The 17045-nt window shown below is 40.3% G+C and overlaps 1 protein-coding gene across 4 annotated transcripts in view; it reads right to left on the minus strand.

Moving 5' to 3' along the window:
• Positions 1-12908, minus strand: part of CNTN1 (contactin 1) — a 404879-nt gene extending 391971 nt beyond the window's left edge. For all 4 annotated transcript variants that reach the window (XM_010805057.4, XM_059886103.1, XM_005206412.5 and 1 more), the window contains exon 1: positions 12769-12908. The gene's annotated coding sequence lies outside the window, so the exon portion shown is untranslated. The remainder of the gene's footprint in view (positions 1-12768) is intronic.
• Between the last annotated feature and the right edge of the window lie 4137 nt (positions 12909-17045).

Here is a 17045-nt window from a genome sequence, read left to right on the forward strand (position 1 = left end):
TGTTATCCAGCCATCTCATCCTCTGTCATCCCCTTCGCCTACTGCCTTCAATCTTTCCCAGTATCAGGGTCTTTTCTAGAGAGTCAGTTCTTCTCATCAGGTAGCCAAAGTATTGGAGTTTCAGCTTCAGCGTCAGTCCTTCCAATGAATATTCAGGACTGATTTCCTCTAGGATGGACTGGCTGGATCTCCTTGCAGTGCAAGGGACTCTCAAGAGTCTTCTCCAACACCACAGTTCAAAAGCATCAATTTTTCGGTGCTCACATCCATATATGACTACTGCATAAATGCTTTAACTAGATGAACATTTGTGGGCAAAGTATTGTCTCTACTTTTTAATATGCTGTCTATGGTGGTCATAACTTTTCTTCCAAGGAGCAAGGCTTTTCATTTCATGGCTGCACTAACCATCTGCAGTGATCTTGGAGCCCCCAAAAATAAATTCTGACACCATTTCCACTGTTTCCCCATCAATTTCCCATGAAGTGATGGGACCAGATACCATGGTCTTAGTTTTCTGAATGTTGAGCTTTAAGCCAACCTTTTCACTCTCCTCTTTCACTTTCATCAAGAGGCTCTTTAGTTCTTCTTTGCTTTCTGCCTTAAGGGTGGTGCCATCTGCATATCTGAGGTTATTGATATTTCTCCCAGCAATCTTGATTCCAGCTTGGGCTTCATCCAGTCCAAAATTTTGCATGATGTACTCTGCATATAAGTTAAATAAGCATGGTGACAATACACAGCCTTGATGTACTCCTTTCCCAATTAGTAACCAGTCTGTTGTTTCATGTCCAGTTCTAACTGTTGCTTCTTGACCTGCATACAGATTTCTCAATAGGCAGGTAAAGGTGGTCTGCTATTCCCATCTTTTGAAGAATTTCTGCAGTTTGTTGTGATCCACAGAGTCAAAGGCTTTGGTATAATCAATAAAGTAGAAGTAGACGTTTTCCTGGAACTCTCTTGGTTTTTCAATTAACCAACAGATGTTGGTAATTTGATCTCTGGTTCCTCTGCATATTCTAAATCCAGCTTGAACATCTGGAAGTTCAAAGTTCACATACTGTTGAACCTTGGCTTGGAGAACTTTGAGAATTACTTTGCTAGCATGTGAGATAAATGCAATTGTGCGGTGGTTTGAGCATTCTTTGACATTGCCTTTCTTTGGGATTGGAATGAAAACTGACCTTTTCCAGTCCTGTGGCCACTGCTGAGGTTGCTGGCATATTGAGTGCAGCACTTTCACAGCATCATCTTTTAGGATTTGAAAGAGCTCAACTGGAATTCCATCACCTCCACCTGCTTTGTTCATAGTGATGCTTCTTAAGGCCCACTTGACTTCACATTCCAGGATGTCTGGCTCTAGGTTGATGATCACCATCATCATCATAACCATCATGATTATCTGGGTCATGAAGATCTTTTTGTATAGTTCTTCCGTGTATTCTTGCCACCTCTCAATATCTTCTGCTTCTGTTAGGTCTATAACATTTTTGTCCTTTATTGGGCCCATCTTTGCATGAAATATTCCCTTGGTATCTCTGATTTTCTTGAAGAGCTCTCTAGTCTTTCCCACTCTATTGTTTTCCTCAATTTCTTTACATGGATCACTGAGGAAGGCTTTCTTATCTCTCCTGCTATTCTTTGGAACTCTGCATTCAAATGGGTATATCTTTCCTTTTCTCCTTTGTCTTTCAAATCTCTTCTATTCACAGCTATTTGTAAGGCCTCCTCAGACAATCATTTTGCCTTTTTTGCATTTATTTTCCTTGGGGATGGTCTTGATCTCTGCCTCTTGACAATGTCGTAAACCTCTGTCCATAGTTCTGCAGGCAGTCTGTCTATCAGATCTAATCCCTTCCACTGTATAATCATAAGGGATTTGATTTAGGTCATACCTGAATGGTCTGATGATTTTCCCTACTTTCTTCAATTTAAGTCTGAATTTGGCAATAAGGAGTCGTGGTCTGTGCCACAGTCAACTCCCTGTCTTGTTTTTGCTGACTGTGTAGAACTTCTCCATTTTTGGTTGCAAAGAATATAATCAATGTGATTTTGGTATTGACCATCTGGTGATGGTCACATGTAAAGCCTTCTCTTGTGTTGTTGGAAGAGGGTGTTTGCTATGATCAGTGTATTCTCTTGGCAAAACTCTATTAGCCATTGACTTGCTTCATTTCGTACTCCAAGGCCAAATTTGCCTGTTACTCCAGGTATCTCTTGACATCCTACTTTTGCATTCCAGTCCCCTATTAATGAAAAGGACATCTTTTGGGGGTGTTAGTTCTAGAAAGTCTTGTAGCTCTTCATAGAACCATTCAACTGCAACTTCTTCAGCATTACTGGTTGGGGCACAGACTTGGATTGCTCTGATATTGAATGGTTTGCCTTGGAAACGAACAGAGATCATGCTGTTGTTTTTGAGACTGCATCGAAGTACTGCATTTTGGACTCTTGTTGACTATGACGGCTACTCCATTTCTTCTAAGGGATTCTTGATGACAGTAGTATATATAATGGTCATCTGAGTTAAATTCACCCATTCCAGTGTATTTTAGTTCACTGAATCCTAAAATGTCAATGTTCACTCTTGCCATCCCGTTTGACCACTTCCAATTTGCCTTGATTCATCGACCTAGCATTCCAGTTTCCTATGCAATATTGCTCTTTACAGCATCGGACTTTACTTCCATCACCAGGCACATCCACAATTGGGTGTTGTTTTTTCGCTGGCTCCATTTCTTTATTCTTTCTGAAGTTATTTCTCCAGTGATTTCCAGTAGCATATTGGGCACCTACCAACCTGGTGAGTTCATCTTTCAGTGTCCTATCTTTTTTGCCTTTTCATACTGTTCATTGGGTTCTCAAGGCAAGAATATTGAAATGGTTTGCCTTTCCCTTCTCCAGTTCACCACGTTTTTTCAGAACTCTCCACCATGACCCATCCATCTTGGGTTTTTTAGAGTTTTCTTTGCTGGGTCTTTCTGACTGCCACCCCATTGGTGCATAAAACTGATAGACAAAGAAGGGAAGCTTAGGGGAAAAAAATCTGTTGAAGTACAGGCTGTGCGGCAGCGATATGGTACAGAAGCGGCTTTGGGGAGATACCCCATGTCCAAGGGCAGAGAAGCCCCAGCAAGATGGTAGGTGCTGAAGCAGCGGTTGCGTCGCACTCAAGCAACTGTGAGGAGATACCCCACATCCAAGAACAAAGGAGAAGCCCCAGAAAGACAGTAGAAGGGGTGAAATCACGTTTAGAATCAAACCCCATACCCGCTAGAAACGGTCAGAGGGCTCAAACAAACCTTGTGCACACCAGGACCCAGAGACCCCACAAAGACTGAGACAGAACTGTGTTTGAGCATTCCCTGTGGAGGTATGGGTCAGCAGTGGACTGCTGCAGGGCCAACGGCTCTGGGTGCAGCAGACTTGGATATAGCATACGCCTTCTCAGAGGAGGTCGCCATTAACCCCACCATAGAGCCACCAGAACTTATACAGGACTGGGAAATAGTCTCTTGGAGGGCACAAACAGAACCTCATATGCACCAGGACTCAGTAGAAAGGAATAGCGACCCCACAAAAGACTGACCCAGACTTGCCCGTAAGTGTCCAGGAGTCTCTCGCAGAGGTGTGGGTTGGTGATGATCTGATGTGGGTTGGGGGCACTGAGTGTAGCATTGCATGCATGGGACCTTTTAAAGGAGGTCGCCATTATCTTCATTACCTCCAGCAAAGTTTGGCCCCAGGTAAATAACAGGGAGGTAACACAGCTCCATCCATCAAAAGAAAATTGCATTAAAGATTTACTGAACATGGCCCCCCGCCCATCAGAACAAGACCTAATTTCCCCCTCAGTCAGTTTCTCCCATCAGGAAGCTTCCATAAGCCTCTTGCCCTTCTCCATCAGAAGGCAGACAGAATGAAAACCACAATCACAGGAAACTAATCTTAGGTATATCTTAGCAAAAAATGCATATACATACATGCACTACAAAAGGCATATAAAAGGATGTATGATTATAAGAAAACTATTACACAAAACTGAAAACAACCTAGACATCTAACAGGTAGAAGAGATAGGTCTGTGTTGGAGTACAATGGAATTTTACAGAACAACAAAAATGAATTATTATTACATTCAAAACATGGATATATCTCAACAAAAAGACTGAGCAAAAGAAATCTGATACAAAAAAAGTCACATATGGTATGATTCTGTCTATACAAATTTCAAAAACAGGCAGAACAATTCTATGGTCTTGAAGTTAGAATTAGTGATTACTTTTGTGAAAGAACAAGGTGGTAATGATTGCTGGAAGAGGCGGTTTTGGGTATTGACAAAGTTCTTTATTCAGAACTGAATCTTGATATCATGACTCTTTTCTGTGTGATTTGCTATATTTCTGTTATTCCAACAAAAGTTTTTTTTTTTTTTTTAATGAAAGCAATGCAATGTTTTATTAAAAGTAGATGTCTTAGTTTCATCATCATACCAAATAATTTTGGGGGGAAAAAAGTGAGTTAATTTTCTAGCACCAAAAAATATCTTCATGACCCAGATAACCACGATGGTGTGATCACTCACACAGAGCCAGACATCCTGGAATGCAAAGTCAAGTGGGCCTTAGGAAACATTTCTATGAACAAAGCTAGTAGAGGTGATGGAATTCTAGTTGAGTTCTTTCAAATCCTGAAAGATGATGCTGTGAAAATGCTGCACTCAATATGCCAGCAAATTTGGAAAACTCAGCAGTGGCCACAGGACTGGAAAAGGTCAGTTTTCATTCCAATCCTAAAGAAAGGCAATGCCAAAGAATGTTCAAACTACCGCACAATTGCACTCATCTCACACACTAGCAAAGTAATGCTCAAAATTCTCCAAGCCAGGCTTCAGCAGTACATGAACCATGAACTTCCAGATGTTCAAGCTGAATTTAGAAAAGGCAGAGAGGAACCAGAGATCAAATTGCCAACATCTGTTGGATCATTGAAAAAGCAAGAGAGTTACAGGAAAACGTCTATTTCTGCTCCACTGACTACACCAAAGACTTTGACTATTGACTGTGTGCATCACAACAAACTGTGGAAAATTCTTCAAGAGATAGGAATACCAGACCACCAGACCTGCCTCTTGAGAAATCTGTATGCAGGTCAAGAAGCAACAGTTAGAACTGGACATGGAACAACAGACTGGTTCCAAATAGGAAAAGGGGTATGTCCAGGCTGTATATTGTCACTCTGTTTATTTAACTTATATGCAGAATACATCATGTGAAATGTTGGACTGGATGAAGCCCAAGCTGGAATCAAGATTGCCAGGAGAAATATCAATAACCTCAGATATGCAAATGACACCACCCTCGGCAGAATGTGTAGAAGAACTAAAGAGTCTCTTGATGAAAGTGAAAGAGGAGAGTGAAAAAGTTGGCTTAAAACTCAACATTCAGAAAACGAAGATCATGGCATCCGGTCCTGTCACTTCATGGCAAATAGAGGGAGAAACAATGGAAACAGTGAAAGACTTTATTTTGGGGGCTCCAAAATCACTCCAGATGGTGGCTGCAGCCATAAAATTAAAAGATGCTTGCTCCTTGGAACGAAAGCTATGATCAATCTGGACAGGATATTAAAAAGCAGAGACGTTACTTTGCCAACAAAGTTCTATCTAGTCAAAGGTATGGTTTTTTTTCAGTAGTCATGTATGGATTGCGAGAGTTTGACCATAAAGAAAGTTGAGTGCCAAAGAATTGATGCCTTTGAACTGTGGTGTTGGAGAAGACTCTTGAGAGTCCCTTGGACTGCAAGGAGATTCAAACAGTGTATCCTAAAGAAATCAGTTCTGAATATTCATTGGAAGGACTGATGCTGAAGCTGAAACTCCAACACTATGGCCACCTGATGAGAAAAACTGACTCACTAGAAAAGACCCTGATGTTGGGAAAGATTGAAAGCAGGAGGGGAAGGGGATGACAGAGGATGAGATGGTTGGATGGCATCACCAACCTAATGGACATGAGTTTGAATAAGCTCCAGGAGTTGGTGATGGACAGGGAAGCCTGGCGTGCTGCAGCCCATGGGGTCATAAAGAGTCGGACATGACTGAGCAACTGAACTGAACTGAAATGAACTGATGCTTTACAAACTCCCAGAGTCCATACCAATCAAAGGTTTTTTATTAAGTGAAGAGAAAGAGAATTCAATTTACCAGTATTTAGTTCATCACAGCTAAACTTATATATCTACATTATCCATGTAACTATACATTTATTCCTTCTTCTAAAATGGAGAATTAAGAATTACCTACTGATTTAGCATTTGTGTTACTCAATGTCCTAAGCATGCCTTATCTTGACAAACAATTGAGTGAGAGTTGCTGTGTCATGTCCAACTCTCTGTGACCCCATGGACTATGCTGCTGCAGCTGCCAAGTCGCTTCAGTCGTGTCTGACTCTGTGGGACCCCATGGACTGCAGCCTACCAGGCTTCTCCGTCCATGGGATTCTCCATGCAAGAACACTGGAGTGGGTTGCCATTTCCTTCTCAAATGCATGAAAGTGGAAAGTGAAAGTAAAGTCACTCAGTCGTGTCTGACTCTTAGTGACCCCATGGACTGCAGCCCACCAGGCTCCTCCATCCATGGGATTTTCTGGGCAACAGTACTGGAGTGGGGTGCCATTGCCTTCTCCCTCCCATGGACTATACAGTTGATGAAATTCTCTAGGCCAGAATACTGGAATCGGTAGCCTTTCCCTCTTCAGAGGATCTTCCCAATCCAGGGATTGAACCCAAGTCTCCTGCATTTTAGGTGGATTCTTTATCAGCTGAGCCACAAGGGAAGCCCAAGAATACTAGAGTGGGTAACCTATCCCTTCTCCAGTAGATCTTCCCAACCCAGGCATCAAATCAGGGTCTCCTGCATTGCAGGTGGATTCTTTACCAACTGAGCCATCAGGGAAGCCCTATCTTGACAAATTACTTATTAAAAGATTCTTTATCTGTCTTGCTGTATAAATCAACAAACCCAGCAATCATTGAAAAATTAAGAAGATTGACATAGCTTCTAGTTTTATTTCTTATTTCCAAGGTAGAAATATAAATCTGTAATCTTCTGACATCTTAAAAAGGTACTTAGTCTTAACCTTCTTTAAATTCATTTATTCAGAAATATACATCAGTGTCTTCACTGGGCCCAAAGAGGAATAAGGCATTGGCCCTGTCCTCAAGGGTTTACAATAGGGGTAACAAGCAAGTAAATAGTCAGTTATAATACAGTATTGTAAGTTCTATGGTTAGGATACCCACAGGTTATTATGAATGCACTGAATAAGAGTTAAAACTTAGCCTGGGAAATTTTGGAAAGTCTTCCTTAAGATGGTGGCAGCTGACCTGAGCCTTAAAGAGGTGAGGCAAACAACTACATGGCAGACAAGGAGACAGAAAATGTCTGGCAGGAAATAGAATATGGAGAGGAAGTGGAGTTTGGGAAAATAGAGGAAGAATATATAAATAAGATGAAATACTAAAAGTTTAGTATGATTGGCACTGTGGAATATTGGAGATGGAAGAAACTGGAATGATGAGGAAATGAATTTATCGAAGTAAACAAGGACCACTTAAAAATGACATTAGGTCCTTAATTAAGAAAAAGACTTAAAGAACTTCAGGCAGTTTGTTATTTAAGAAAGAGAGAGAAAAAACTCTACCAAAAATTCTTCAGCAGAGGAGGTACCTGTTGAGATTGGTTTCAGAAAGAGAACTGATAGTGCAGAGAATGTGCTTGAGAAGACTACAGGACAGTGGGACTGAAGTAGGGGCTCTGAACTCTGAACATCCTCAGAATATCCTCATTTCCTACATAGGAAACAAAGGTTTAAAGAAATTAAGTAACTTGCCCTGAATCACACAGTTTGTAAGTGGCTGAGCTAGGTCTCAAGCAAAGCTCTGAATATTCTAAAATGTGTGCTTTCAAGGACCTTAGAAAATGCCTCTGAGGAAAAGAAATGAATGTGACAAACCCTAAGCACTTAGAGAATAGCAACAAACCAAACAATGTAGGAAAAGCAATGACAGAGTCAAGTCTACATCATCAAATCAAGTACAGGGGTGAGCAATTATCCAGTGAATTAAGGACCATCTGGATAATCCTGGCAAAAGCAGATTTAGTGTCTGAGTCATTCAGATAATTGTGCAAACAATGTGCCCTTCTCTGGCTGAGTAACCTGGTCATTAATATCTTCCATAGTACATTCTGCCCTGTGGCACTTTTGAAATGGACAACGGTAGCTCAGAAAGAATTAAGGTACTATTCACTTCATGGGAAAGCCACATAAATAATAATGGGATCTCAACAGACTGTGAGCGTATTTTACACATCCCCAAGAGAGGCATTTCACACAGAGATACATGATATACATAAGCCAAATCCCACTTCAAAGAAGGAAAAATTTCAGCAAAAGCACTCTCAATGCATGTTGTTATATTCAATTCTTTGCAGGTAGCAGAAAGTTTTATGGGCCTTAAAGCAATGAAAAATATCACTGCAAATAGATTTATAGATTAAATTACAGTAAGGTTATAAATTTCTGTATGTTCAACATAAAAAAAGAAAGGGGAAAATAACAGGGTGAGGAAAATTTTCAGTTTATATCAGATTTGTTATTATATGAAGAAACTATGAATACCTCAACAGAGAAATAGTCAAGTAAAATCCACAAATAAAAAAATACAAAGAGAAGATAAAGGTTTGAGAAGTGAAAATATGTCAAACTCATTCAGAATCATAGAGACACAACTCAAAGAATGATTAGATATATAATTTTGACTACAAAATAGTCACAGTTGTTTTAACCATAATACCAAGTGTTATGAGATTACAGCCAATCAGTTTAAACTGAGTATCAATTTGTGCATGTTTTTTTTTTGTTTTTTGTTTTTTTTTTGTAAGAGCAATTTTGGAAGTAGCATTTACAGTCTGGAAATATTTATACATTTGATCCAATAACATCTAAGAAGTTATAGTAAAGAAATGATCTGAAAGGTAAAGACTAATGAGTATCTACGTTCATTTCCGCAAGTGTGAAAAACGAAACTATCTAAAGGCTTTGTTACAAAAAAAAAAACGGCAGCCATAAAAGAACATGCTTAGTAAGAATATTAAATGAAATAAATGAATATTTATGGTGTGTTGTTATGCTAGAAAAAAGCTGAATGCCAAAATGCATATTCACTGTAAATTCAGATCTGTAAATTTAAAATATGTATGCATATTCATAAAAATAAAACTATAAGGTTGATAGTAGATCTCTGTGCATGATGATACTATCTTGATTTCCAATTTTTCTTGAATGATCCTGTATTTCCTTATAACTCTAAAAAGCTATAATTTAACATTTAAATTTAATACTAGATGAATATTCTTTCAAATACAATTTTATACAGCAAGTCATTTAGACAACCATAGTGAAATAATGCCCCATCCTCCATCTGCTATATTTCCAAGTTCATACAACTGGTATTTCCTGTTCTAAGGATTTGAACCCATGTATTCTTGCTCCAAAGCCAGTGCTCTTCAAGATACAAATTAAAAGCACAGTGAAAAATTCAAAGCAGAGTTGAATCAATAAGGAACATTAAAAATACATTATATCAATAATAATATTTGGCATCTCAGATTTAAGCAGAGAAACTTATACACAGGGATATTTGATAACTGCACTAATGGAGTCATGCAATGACAGATGAAACTGGTATTAAGGAAAACAGAAAAATACAAATTAGATTTAGAATAGAAATGAAATAAATTAAACTGAATAGATGGTGGGCATCTGGAAGTAGACAAAAGAAAAAAAAAATGATCACAAATCAGAAAAGCCTAGAAAACTGCAGTATCCTTTGCTAAAAGCCAGTTTAAGGATGAAGATTATTGATGGCGGAAAAGTGAAAAAAAAAATTTGTTTTCTCTAAATACATTATCATTACTATAAACAGTATTTCTTCTTCTAGTAGCTACTGTCTCAATTTCAAGGAGGAGATGGACAATATGGCAGAAATGTCAGATTAAAAGAGAATAAAATGAATGCACCACTAAAAAAAAATTGAAGACTGGCCTTGAGGAAGGACTTACTGATGACTTAAAGAGGATAAGTTCTAGATATGACACAGACCATGGCCAATTTATCATTAGAAATGGATGGACCTTGTTGATCTCTTTTTTAATAATGCATGTGGGATGGCATGTTTTGCGTGGAGAAATATGGATTATCTATTTTTCAACTTTGTCTCAAGGGGAAGAAGATATCAGAGAATCCATAGAATAATATGTACGTCTTCATAACCTCTACTGGAAAATAGAATCATTCTGTGGAAGAATATAGAAACGTCTCATGTCATTCATTCCTCCCCATGGAGAGAATAATGGAGTCAAAGAAGTTTCCAAAATTAGTTCCCATCACAGAGCCTTCTATCAATTAATAGATTACCCCAAACCACTGCTGCATTCATCCAAACAATTCCTTATGATGATATTTCCTCAGTAAGAATCTTTGAGCCTCCTTTGAACTGTGTTCATCTTGATGTATACACAAATTATGTATATATGGTCTTTTTCTACAAAGTACATACTAATTAGAAGACAAATCAGACATACAAATAATAAATAATTAAACCAATCAAATGATACTTAGTGTCTGAATAACTGAATAACCTTGGCCTATCTTGTTTTTCTTTAACTTTTTATTTTATATTGCCATGTAGCTGATTAACAATGCTGTGATAGTTTCAGGTGGGACAGCAAAGGGACTCAGCTACACATATCCATTCTCCCGCCAGTATGCCCTCCCATCCAACCTTGGCCTATACTGTTAGTGATAACAATATTGATCAAGTTTTGTTACCAGGACCAATAAACCATGGGACACTGAAGTATTCTATTTGATGGCAAACTGCTATGCAATTAATTCACAGTAGGTTTTCGAATGTTAGGGTTGAAATAGTGGATTTGGGAAAGATTTTAAACAAATTATTTCTGTCCTCAAAATCTTAGTTTACTCATCTAAGAAAATGGAAAGGTTATCACCAAAATTAAATAATTCCCGTCAATGGAGAAATAAATGCAAAGAAAGTCCATGTAGTGCAAACAGATTTGATATAAAACAACAGCAAAAGTTTAAATATCAAATCTATAAGTAAAATTTGTACAAAAAATATATCAAAATTACCTTCTGAGGTTCTAAAGGTCCCTGAGTTTCATATCCTATAAAATGTGTGGGTCAATTCCCCCAGATTCCAAATACTGTCAACTGCAACTTACCAAATAAATTTACCATTAAACAATCAAGATACAGACACAAGCATCCCAGATATGATTCATATTTATTTGATATGTATGCTACATTTCATGCTGATAAGCTACACTGTGAAGCTGAAAATGCAGGGAAATGGATGAAGATCAAACAGCACTCCAAGAATGTATTCAAAATAATATTTGGAAATATTGATCTTCATGGGCAACACAAAAATATTATTTTATGCAAGGTTTCCTCAGTCTGAGTGCATCTTCTCTGGCTTTTCCCCCAATGGAGAATTTGATTCCCTCTTTCCCCTCCCACTCAGTGTTTCCAGATTGCTTCAGAAGGCCAAGCCAGCCTGCTCAGCAGCCGGCAAACAGGGCTGGGTGTGCAGGAGCTATATATAGCTCCACCTTGGAGATATGCACACACAAGTATATGTACAAATGCCCATGCTGGATGGGGCATGAATAAATAGGAAGAGGTTACAGCTCCTCCCATCTTCCTTCTTCCCATCACCCGAATGTTTGAGTAATTTTCAAAGCAGGGTGTCATCAGACCCTGGTAGTGATGCAGCGTCCAATTTCTCTGCAATTCTTCTGCTTACTGATTCCAGCAATCTGACTCTAGCAGGAACCGGCACTGGGCCAACACCTACTACCCAGATGTGGTCAGCCAGGGAGGCTGCCTTGCAGCCCCTGGGAGCCATCCTGGCACAATTACTTAACTCTCTGGGAATCCCCCAGGATAAACCCATCTTTTAAAAACTAGGATAGACAACGCCACGCTAGGAGAGAAGAGGCCAAGCCTTCCCTGCCTCTCCCCTCCTCAAGTCTGCAGCAAATAGGGGAGAAGGACTGATGTCTTCTCAATGAAGATGTAATTAATTGGAAAATGCCCCTCGAGTTGCAGGTTTTTTCCCCAACCCCCCACTCCCCAAGGGCCAGGGAGAAAACAAGTCCCCTTTCCTCGCAGCGCAACCATTCCCAGTTTTTCAGGGTTGTGCTAGTCTAGAGACAAGGTAGGAGAGAGGAATCGAGCGGGTGCGGACAGGCGTGGGGAGGAGCAGACGCTCATCTCAGTTTAGGAAGACCTGGGTTACCGGCTGCTGACATGTCTGCTCCCCCAGACCCTCCCCCGCCCCGGGCGACTTGGCACCTCTTGGGCTCATCGCCCGCGGTGTCGGCCGCAGCCTCTGAGAGGAAAGTTGACCAGAGGAGACGGGGGCTCTGTCCCCTTTCCCAAGGCACTACCGCCTGCCCTGCCCGTCACCCCGGGCTCCCGGAGCCCGCACCCCCTTCACCGACACTCCCTTCACCCAGCCCTTCCTGCCGTCCTTCTCAACGAGAGCTGCGGAGACCGCAGGAGATCTGGGGGTGACGAGGGCGGGGCGGGGCTGGGGGAAGGGGAACGGAGGCAACAGCCGCAGGAAAATACGCATTCTTTATTCTGTCTGCAAAGAAGGGAAAGTCCTGCCTCCTACCTGTTCCCTGCTTCTGCTCGCCTCGGCGTGGCACAGCTGGACCATAACCTACAGGTTTCCCACTTCCGCCGCAAACACCTGGGAGCGCATCTCCCCACCCGGCGCCCCTACTCGCCTCGGCCGAGCCCACCCCAGCTACTTGACAGCAGAAGCCGGGCCTTTTAGAGCGGTTATTGGAGCGGCAAGGAAAGTGGGGCGGGCACTAGAGAGAAAGCCGCGTGTCTGATTGGGCAAACGGGATGTCACTCATCCCAGGACCAGGGCTTGCTGCGGAACAGGGTAGCTGCTGCTAGACCCAACCGCAAGGGTCTCTGCAGTCCCTGGAACCAAACCCTGCAGCCACTGGATCCGTGACCCCTAAGAGGGGGAAACTGGTTTGTTGACTTGTCATCTGAGACCCCAAGAGGGAGGGAGGGACCAGGCAGAACCAGACACCCAGTACTTTCCAGGGCTTTCCTGAAGGGACCATCTGCTCTGGAAGATTTGACAGGCCAAAATATTAGCAGCAGTGAGTGCCTAGATAGAGAGGCACGAACTTCGGCAACGAATGAAGCTAAATAGAAAAATACATATAATTACGTGGAAAAAAAATAATAAGAAAAGGAAAAATCTTGAAGATTTTGTTTCGAGTTTCTTTTTTTTTTTTTCCCCCTAAATGTAACATGGCAGTTTTTCGTGAAGGGAAATAAGGTTGAACATCTCATTCTATAGAGGAGGGAGACTCCAAAATATCCCCTGGCAGGAACAATGTTTTAGAAGGGAAAATGTTGCAATAATCACCTCTTAAAAAAAATTAAAGGAAGGCAATTAAGGTTAAACTGCTTAAGAGACTTGCCTTGGGCAGTTCATTTAATGGCAAAAGTTTTCAAACAATTACCACCAGACTGATAATCAATCTGTTCCCTTTCTACTGATTGTGATTCTTTTGTGCTCAAACTGAGAAGCAGAGGGTGGATAAGCCAACTCAAACCTTCATGATCCCAAGTCTGCCTTTTAGGTGAATGATCAGATCAGATCAGTCGCTAAGTTGTGTCCGACTCTTTGCGACCCCATGAATCGCAGCGCGCCAGGCCTCCCTGTCCATCACCAACTCCCGGAGTTCACTCAGACTCATGTCCATCGAGTCAGTGATGCCATCCAGCCATCTCATCCTCTGTCACCTTTAGGTGAATGAGAAGGATAGTAAAACCATTTTCTGCCTGCCCACTTTTATCTCTGCCATTGGTCTAGGTGGAGTCAGAAAGTCCTGGAATTCAAGCCATTGCTCAGATTAGGGATAATCATAGAATATCACAAGTCAAATTGGGGGTAAGGAGGCATCTTATTCTAATGCCATATAAGGAAACAGTCTTCTTGACAGGCTGCCTTCTTTCTGCAAAGAGCCAAGTTCTTCATCCACCTAAATTAAGTAGTTGTCTTAACTAGTGCAGAGCATGACAGAGCTTGCATTCTCAGAGCTTATGATGGGCCTGGGTCACTGGACAACTGTAGAGAAGATGACATTGTTATTAAAATGCTAAGCAAGTGTAGGCTCTTAGCTTCATACTTAAGGTTGTCATCACTGTTAAGCCAGATTCTTCATAAAATGTTCTCTTCATGAAACTGGAGGAATTAAATTAATTTATTTGGAAAGCAGAAGGGATCTTAGACATAATTTATAGTGAACAATAGACAAGATTCTTATGTCAAGAACCCTCTTAACACTAATAGAAATAACTAAAATTCAATGGCAAATTTCAAGATCCCATCATTCATATTTCCACATAATATTCCCATTAGTCTTGTGCCTTCACCTGGGCACCCATACCAATTATGTCATTGAACTGGACAAATTATTCATGACTTACTGCATTTATTGAGCACTTAATTTGTGCCACATCTTGTGCTAGGTGTTAGGGAATAAAGTAAGAATAATCCACTGAGCTTATTAAAGAGGGACTCAGGAAGCAATTAAGATAGTAAAATATTGTAGAAGAACTGTACATAGTCAGTACTAACATCTTTTGATCCCTGAGCATATATCGAGTCACAATCAATTCTAGCACACCCTTCTCTAGATTTAAGCAGTGAGAAAGCATAGTATCAAAGAAAAATACTGAGCACTGAGGTTAGCATGGAAGTTGAAATTGAAAGTGAAAAGATTGCTAAAGAATTCTATTATATCTTCATTGTTTCATTCCTCCATTTCTTTGATAAATATTACTATTGTAAACATGGCAATGAATGAAGTGTGTGCACACACACAATTTGGGAACACTATTAGGTTAAGTCTATTTGGTCACAGGTGCATAGAGCAAATTGTCTCCAGGTTGTTGGTTATTATCTCAGGGATAAAACCTCCATGTCTGTTTCTGGAGTACATGTTTTCCCATGTATGTGAATATATCACAAGTACCTGCTGCAGTATCTGCTACTTCTGCTTTACTGACTACACCAAAGCCTTTGACTCTGTGGGTCACAACAAACTGTGGAACATTCTTAAAGAGATAGGAGTACCAGAAAACCTTACCTGCATCCTGAGAAGCCTATATGCAGGTCAAGAAGCAATAGTTAGGACTCGACATGGAACAACGGACTGGTTCCAAATTGGGAAAGGAGCATGTCAAGCATATTGACAAGCATATTGTCATCTTGCTTATTTAACTTATATGCAGAATACATCATGCAAAATGCCAGACTGGATAAAGCACAAGCTGGAATCAAGATTGCCGGGAGAAATATCAATACACTCAGATATGCAGTTGACATCATCCTTATGGCAGAAAGCAAAGAGGAACTAAAGAGCCTCTTAATGAAAGTGAAAGAGGAGAGTGAAAAAAAAGCTGGCTTAAAACTCAGCAATCAAAAAACTAAGATCATGGCATCCAGACCCATCACTTCATGGCAAATAGATGGGAAAACAATGAAAGCAGTGACAGACTTTATTTTCTTGGGCTCCAAAATCACTGCAGGTGGTGACTGCAACCATGAAATTAAAAGACACTTGCTTCTTGGAAGAGAAGCTATGACCAACCTAAATAGCATATTATAAAGAAAAGACAAAATTTTACCGACAAAGGTCCATCTAGTCAAAGCTATGGTTTTTCCAGTAGTCATGTATGGCTGTGAGAGTTGGACCATAAAGAAAGCTGAGCAGTGAAGAATTGGTGCTTTTGAACTGTGGTGTTGGAGAAAACTCTTGAGAGTCCCTTGGACTTCAAGGAAATCAAATCAGTCACTCCTAAAGGAAATCAATCTTGAATATTCATTGGAAGGACTGATGCTGAAGCTGAAACTCCAATACTTTGGTCACCTGTTGCAAAGAGTTGACTGCTTAGAAAAGACCCTGATGCTGGGAAGGATTAAAGACAGGAGGAGAAGGAGATGACAGAGAATGAGATGGTTGGATGGTATTACTGAATTGATGGACATGAGTTTGAGCAAGCTCCAGGAGTTGGTGATGGACAGGGAATCCCTGGCATGCTGCAGTCCATGCAGGCACAGAGTCAGACATGACTGAGTGACTGAACTGAACTGGTCTGCTACAGTGCATTTTACATTTTCCTAACCACTTTCAGATACAATCAGTATTTATGTTCTTAACTAAGAAGGCCCATTATTAGCCCATTTTCACAACTGAGGAAATTGAAGTAGTCATAAAAATGTATTACTTTGAAACAAAAGTTAATAAAAAAGCTTAGTTGAGTATATAATGCTTTATATGTAGGAGATATCCAACATATACTCATTGATGAATATGTACATTACAAAATTTGAAAGTTTAAAGAAATTTAGAAACCATCAATTTCCATCCATTATTCTATGAAGGAGCAATTCAGACATAATTTGCCCAAGATATGTACCTAGACAGGGACAAAGCTGAGTGCAGAAATCAGTTCACTATATTTTCCACTTCAATGAACAGTAAATTTTTGGTTATATTGTCCTGGAGAATTCATACTCTAAACCACACAACCTTTTGAAGCTTTCAGAACTGACACAATGGTGTACTCATCTTCCAACATCTATAAATATATATGAAAGCATGCCACTTTAATTGGAAATTATGTAGGGCATAATCAGTAGTTGAGATTCAGTTTGCTTGTAAATTTGGGGTCTGCCTCACCAGATTGGAATAAGAGTAACTGGGGCTGGTGTTTGGGTATAAAGAAAGCAGATAAAATGGGTGGTCAGCTAGGCCAATGGCCTCTAGCACATATTGTCCCTAAAGTGAGGAAGAATAGAACTGCAGAAACATGTCTCAACCCCCCTTACCTGGCAGCATGGTAGCAAACTTA

Source organism: Bos taurus, chromosome 5 (assembly GCF_002263795.3).
Source record: "Bos taurus isolate L1 Dominette 01449 registration number 42190680 breed Hereford chromosome 5, ARS-UCD2.0, whole genome shotgun sequence".
NCBI classification, from domain to species: Eukaryota; Metazoa; Chordata; class Mammalia; order Artiodactyla; family Bovidae; genus Bos; species Bos taurus.